The sequence below is a fragment of the Accipiter gentilis genome, chromosome 26 (assembly GCF_929443795.1).
Source record: "Accipiter gentilis chromosome 26, bAccGen1.1, whole genome shotgun sequence".
Lineage (NCBI taxonomy): Eukaryota > Metazoa > Chordata > Aves > Accipitriformes > Accipitridae > Astur > Astur gentilis.
Window position 1 is genome coordinate 1,232,641 of NC_064905.1, and position 6,465 is coordinate 1,239,105.

The 6,465-nt window shown below is 54.2% G+C and overlaps 1 protein-coding gene across 1 annotated transcript in view; it reads right to left on the bottom strand.

Moving 5' to 3' along the window:
* Positions 1-6,465, bottom strand: part of LOC126051056 (histidine--tRNA ligase, cytoplasmic) — an 86,374-nt gene that overhangs the window by 56,958 nt on the left and 22,951 nt on the right. The window lies entirely within an intron of this gene.

The following is a 6,465-nucleotide window of genomic DNA, read 5'->3' on the forward strand; positions in this document are numbered from 1 at the left end:
GGATGTTGTTCTGGAGATGTAAAACTTTAATGATGCATCTCTCCATAGCTCACTTTCCCGTGAGGTTGTGTTTCAAGGTAAGTGGTTTGCATAAGATGCCTCAGAGACCTGCATTTAGTTTATTCAGTAGTATAAACAACCTGCTGCTTTTGTGCTTCTCCCTACAGAGCAAAGAAAAGCCCATTTTATACATTAAAATTGAACGTAGCGTTTCTGAAAGATCTGTGACAGCTTTTTCTGGAGCTCAGAGCAGCTTATCTAGTTCCAGAAAGGGTCTCACAGGGCGTAAGCAGTTTCTCCCCGTACACCCCCCTCCTCACTTAAAGACCCCGTGTCCGGGAGGGAGATGAGGTCACCGCCCCTCAGCTCTGCCTGTCTCGCTGCCTGTACTGCCCAAGGCTGGGGGAGTTCGTGTCGAGGGCAATATGGCTTTTCTTCATGGGGTTGTTTTAATTTCACCTCGATACAGCCATCCCCACGGTTCGGACAGCAGCTCAGGGGGCGGAACCTGACTCTCCGCGACCCAATTAGCATAACCCTGGGAAGTAAAGGGCGTAAGTCCCAACTCGGGCTGTTTTACTAGGAGTCCCGGCATGTCGCTCTCTGCCAGGCACCGGCGAGACGGGCTGCTAACGGGCTCCTCGGCTTCCAGCCCCGCCGCGGAGAGCGGCACCGGAGGGCCCCGACGGCTCGTCCCTGCTGTGCCCGCGGGGGGCGGGGCGGCCCCGGCAACACGCAGAGGTGGTTCTCTCCGGGACACGGGGGCTGGGAGGGCCAAACTAAGGCTGGCATCAGAGCTAGTTCTGCTCCCGGACCCTTATAGGCAGGATCGGGGCGGGGAGGACACGAACTTCACCCTTTCCCTTCTTGTCAGGTCGGTGCTGGTAAGGCACAAAGAGGAGCGGCGCCAGATAAATGAGCAGCTCCCCCGGGACGGGATTTGAGCAATCAGGAAATATAATCTGAGCTGGAAAGTGCCCGAGCATCTGTTGGGTTATTAATAAATTGTATGCAATCTGTCCGGGATGAACCTCGGGACGGAGGGGAACCATCTGCTCCTGAGCGGTAGCTCTAATGGTGTCTGGGGAATGAATTTAGCAAATGAAAAGCAATGGGATCGGCCAGCCGGGCTCCCGGGGTGCCTGGTGTTCACACAGCTTTTCCAGGGTGGGACAAGACGGGGGGTCCCCCACCCCCGGGACAGGATCCCGCACGGATGCGCAGAGAACTGGGGTTCAGGCCGAGCGTGGGCATCATCTGTCCAACCTCACAGGCTCGGCCAGCCGCCAGGGAACTCGCCCTCACTTTCGAGAGCCGTTCCAGAAATTAGTGTCCTGAGCCAGGGAGAGCCCCGCTCCCAGGGGCTGCCTTCTGTCCCCACCCCCGGGCGGGGAAGCCGATTTTACCCGCCTTTCCTCTCGGTCAGTGCTAATAGCTGCCCATAAATATTATTCTCCACGTTTTATCCTCCACTTCTAACGATGCCTGATGTGTGTTCTCGGAGCAGCTGGCGAGGATTTCCAGTCCAGCTCCTCCCAGCGCTGGCCAGCCTGAAGGGAAAGGCTGGGCTGGCTGTAAGCCAGCGCGGTGGGCAAGGCAGCAGCAAACTTGCAGCCCACCGCCGGCTGTCGGTACCCGCTATCCCCCGGCAATATGGGGACTCGCAGGGTGCTGCGAACGCCTAGATGTCAGTTATGTTAATTGAGGAAGGCTGGGGGCGTGGAGGGGTTATCATATGAGCTCTCATCACGGGACGAATAGCCAAAATGTTTATTGATGGAGGGTATCCCCCCTGACCGCCGTCGGAGGGTGGTGGGGGGGTGGTCCGTCCCAGCAGACGTGCCTTCCTGTAGAGGAAGAACCCATGATCGGGCAGCCCGCGGGCACCGTGCCCCTAAAACACAACACATGAGAAAACCCGGGCTCCCATAAATCCCACTCGGAGGAACTCCTGCCTAAATTAAAGGCCAGTTGAAGATAAAACCTACGGCGACGGGACAGAGAGGCAGAAAGAGAACAAGCGCCGTCGCCGCCGCTCCGGCGGCCTTGCCGGCTCTGCACAGCCTTGCCCCACCGGCGGCCGAGAGCGGGCAAAGCCGTCCCTTCCCCCTTCAAGGGGGGGGGGGGGGGGGGGAGAGACAGCCTAGACCCGCTGGGGGCGACAGCACCCGCTGACCGGCTCCCGGGGGGTGGCCGCTGTCCGCTCCCCTGGTCGCTATCGCCCCGCTGGAGCCTGCAACCGGGCCCGGCGGGCGGAAAGGCTGGCGGGGACTTCCGGCGGCGGGGAGGAAGAGGCGGGAGGCCGGCGTGGAGAAGCGGCTCCGTGCCGCTCCCGGGGACGGACGAGCTGGCGTGGGAGCAGTTTGGAAGTGGCTTTTTTTATTATTATTATTTTTTCTTTATTTTATTTTTAATGCGCTTTCCCACCGGGAGCGCTATTCGCTTCCCGAGGGTGGTGGCGGGGGAGCCCGACCGAGCCGGGAGCTGGGCCGCTCCCCGGGCGAGCGGCGCCAGGCCGCAGGAGCCGGGCTCGCTAAGGCAGGCGCTGGGCTCGCTGGGGAGAGCTGGGCGGCGTGGGGCCGGCAGCAGGACGCCCGCGGGAAGGTTTTTGTGTGACCCCGCGACGGGTCCTGTCACCGCCCGGGTGACAGCCTGGGTGCCAGCAGCGGTTGGGGCCACGGCGAGGGACGTCGCCGGCGGCTTCCCCAGAGAGGGAGGCTGCAGGTCTGCCAGCGTCCTGAAGACGGAGGTGGAATGGGATGGGTTTGGTGTCCGTTCCCCGCTCTCTGAGCCTGCCCCCGCTATGTTCGGTGGTTGCTGAAGGTGACGCGCAGAAGAAGCGGGGACTAAACCCCGCGGCGGTGTGTGCTCCGGCCGCTGAGTGACCAGGTCACCCCCTTCACCGGCCTCACCGCCGGCACCGCCCAGGGCGGAACGTCCCGCTGGAGGACCGCGGAGGTCCCGTACGGGCGGTCCCTCCTCTCTCGGTGATTAGGGCACTCTTGAATGGTGGGAGAGGCTGTTTTGGAAGCTTTCGGTCTCAGGAGGGCTTTGAAACCAGACCTGGGCTTTGAAACCAGACCTCGGCTTTTCTGTGCCGTGCCCTAACCGCTAAACTGCCTTAAAGAGGCGTGAAGGACCCGCTTCGCGGGAAGGCAAATCCGACAAGGTGAGCTCGGTGCTTTCCTGCCCTTCAGGAGGGGACGGGCTCTTCCCTCTGCTGCCCCGTCGACGGGGACAGTCGCCCTGAGCCGGCTGATCTGGAGCTGCCGTGCGGCCCTTTCCACCTCGGGGCTGGTAAAGCTGGAAGCGTCCTGTGTCACGGCAGCGATTCTGCCGGAGCTGCTGCTTTTCTCCCTCTTGTCGATTCTCCCATTCTTGTCTCAAAGTGTAACTGAACTCATGCTTTTGAGTTCAGTGGGGATCGAACTAGAGCTTTCCAAATACGCCTGGAAAAGTGTATTTGTCACTCTACTGTCTGAGGAATGACAGGAGACGAACCTTTTGGCTGGTATCTGCTATTGGGGTGTACTTGCTTTTCTAAGAATCCAGCATTCACTCTGTGAGCTCTGATGGATGAACTGAACTTGGGATGTCGAAACTCGTGGTTATTTTTTTGCAAGTTTAACTAGGCTTTCACCCCTTCCTGTCTGTTGAAGGAGGCTCAAAGTAACACCTGGACACTTGGTGGGCTGTCGGGGTGTAAAGGTGAGTAGCTTTTACTGATTTTTCTGTACAGATTTTTTTCTTGATGTGGATCACCACTCCTCACATCTTGCTGCTTAGTCAGAGGCATAGGGCATACTCTGAGTCTGACCAAAGTTGGAGTAGCTAAACTAAACCTTCCACTAACTCGAGTGCTTTTTGCAGGATCATCTTGGCTTTTTCTTATGACCTTTGTGGCTTCTCATTATAGATACAGGTGCTATAAAGGGCAATTTAGTTGTACATCTGTGATAGCAGTGCAATGCTACAATGCTTAAGGATTTGCCAATGCCACCGACTCCCCTACTACTGCTCAGGTTGTAGCTAGATTTCATCAGAATGTGAGACTTTCACATGGACTAGATTTGAGTAAGCAAGAAACAACTCTTTCAACGTCTAGGTTATCCTGGATTCTTTATCTGTTTCTTTGCATACAGAAATACCTTTATCCCTAGCTAAGCTCAGATCGTTGTGGGACCGTTTATTCCAGCTGCTGCTTGGTGGATGTAGAAATTGTGCAGACAAGCGTTCAGACCACAGGAAAAGGGACACTAATAGACATCCTTGACGTCAGTGCTTGTCATCTCATTAAGAGCTGTTTACTGATTTAAAACATCCTACTACATTTTACAGCAAGCTTAACTTAGACCCTAGCGTGGCTCTAAGACATTTGAAAATAAAATGGTGCTCTTTTTGCTGATATTGGCATTATATTTTCATCCCTATGAATATGGCATGAAATATTCCTCCAGAGAAGATCTACTTATTCCAGGTAAGTGGATTAACTTAGCAAGCAGATAAGTAGAGAAAACCAAACCTATCCTGCTTAAACACCTCTCATCCTGGACTCACATGGAGTGAGTGTGATGAATTTGTTGATAGAAGATCTGTCCTGGCATCTCTTCCTATCCACGAGTCAAGACAGTGATCTCTACCCAAGCCTTTACTTCCTTTTGCTACAGGAATTAAACTGCCAGAAAACTCCAGGAAACTCAGAGGTCGGGAATGTGTCTCCAGATTAACTTGGCAAAAATCGTGCCTTGTAGAATCTTACTTGTTGGTCCTCTATTATCAAAAAGATCAATTCTGTCACCTGCACCTGGAAAAAGTTAACAAATGCTGTTCCACTTGATAGGATAGATTTGTCTGTTTACCTGTGGTCTATGGTAATGACAGTGTGAGACTGCAGAAAATCCGTGTGTAGACCTAAACAATGGAAGACAGTGACAAAACTTATGTGGGTGTTATGAATGGGATAAGATGCTAATGGGTTTAATAAGTTCAAGTCCCCGACAGCAGCAGTGTCTGCCAGAGGTCCCTTTTGCTGTTTACCGTGGGCTGCTCTGCTCGAGAGCAGCGCTGGAGGGGAAGACCAGTCTTCATCTTCAAAGGCTGAACTTCCACAAGGATTTGGGGTATGAAACATGATCTGTCTGAATGTCTTCCTCGGGGAGAAAACCTTGCCACTGGTCGGGATAAGGAAATGCAGGTAAGTTACAAAGACGGAGTAGGAAGAGTTCGTCTTTGCGTTTTGATGGCATAGGCCATACAGAAATGACATTCGGGATGGATCTGGAATGAAGACATCATTGCTGTCCACGGAAAGCCTGACTACCTTCAGCGGCAGATTTCCATATGAATCGGCGGCGCTGTGGAGATCAGTCGGGCAGGAATACAAAAAGGTCAGTAGGCACAATCGTGTTGAATAATCTTTTGAACTGTGGTCTGTGTATGTGAGTTGCAGAGGTAACGGCAGGAGTTGCTCTCATCCTTAGTCCTGCTGGGGGAAGCGCGGTGGCCGCGGGTCCGGTGGTTGTGAATGCAAACGGGTGCGGACGAGAGCTGTGTGGACAGGCGGCGGATTTTACCCTGAAGCTTCAAATGGTCGTCGAAAATCCTCGCGCAGCCGCGCACGCGGCTTTGCTGGGGTGGGGGAGCGGAGGACGGTAACATTTATTCCAGTATCCTGCGACACAGACGAGCCTCCGGCAGGAGGCGAGCACGAATGGAGAGCACAGATAGAAAAACTCAGCCCTGTCTCATTTAAAGGAAGATCTTGCCCGTGACTGGGCTCCTTGCTGGCTCCTCCCAAGGGACTGGAGTCACCACGCGTGTTGACTGCATCTCCTCTCACATCTGCCCTTCCGTGTCCCCCTCGGCTCCGAGTGGAAGGAAGTGTGGAGTAACCTGCGTTTCTCAGTCTGCTCCGCTTCTGTGTCCCCTTTCCGCTCAGTGTTTCATAGTAGGATGGTCACTTGCGCTGTCAGCAGAGCTGATGGGTAACAGGGAGTATCTCCTGTGGAGGAGTTACCGCCGAACCATTTGACCCTCCTCTTCTCTCAGAGGAATGCTGGGGGGGGGGGGGGGGGGGGAGGAGGAGGCGGGCAACGACCGCAGGGAGGGGATCCCGTTTTCCCTCTTCCTTCTACCCTCAATCCTTACAAGACTCGCTCACAGCACCAATGTGTGAACGCCCTCATCCCGATGGCTTGGTTAGGAAACACTTCTTGCAACAAAATATACCTAGAAATATATAGAACTGCATGTGGAACGCCCCTGTTTTTGGAAACACTTCAATTAAACCTCAGCATTTCTGATAGAGGAACCCCAATCACAGTCAACTTGGGACCTATCCTATTAATTGAAAAATATGTTCAATATAACTTATGGCAAGACCATTTCATTAGGAAAACAAGTGACAGATTAATTTCTGGCTACTTAAACTGATGACAGGGGCTACAGCTCCAGGATGAATAAAGG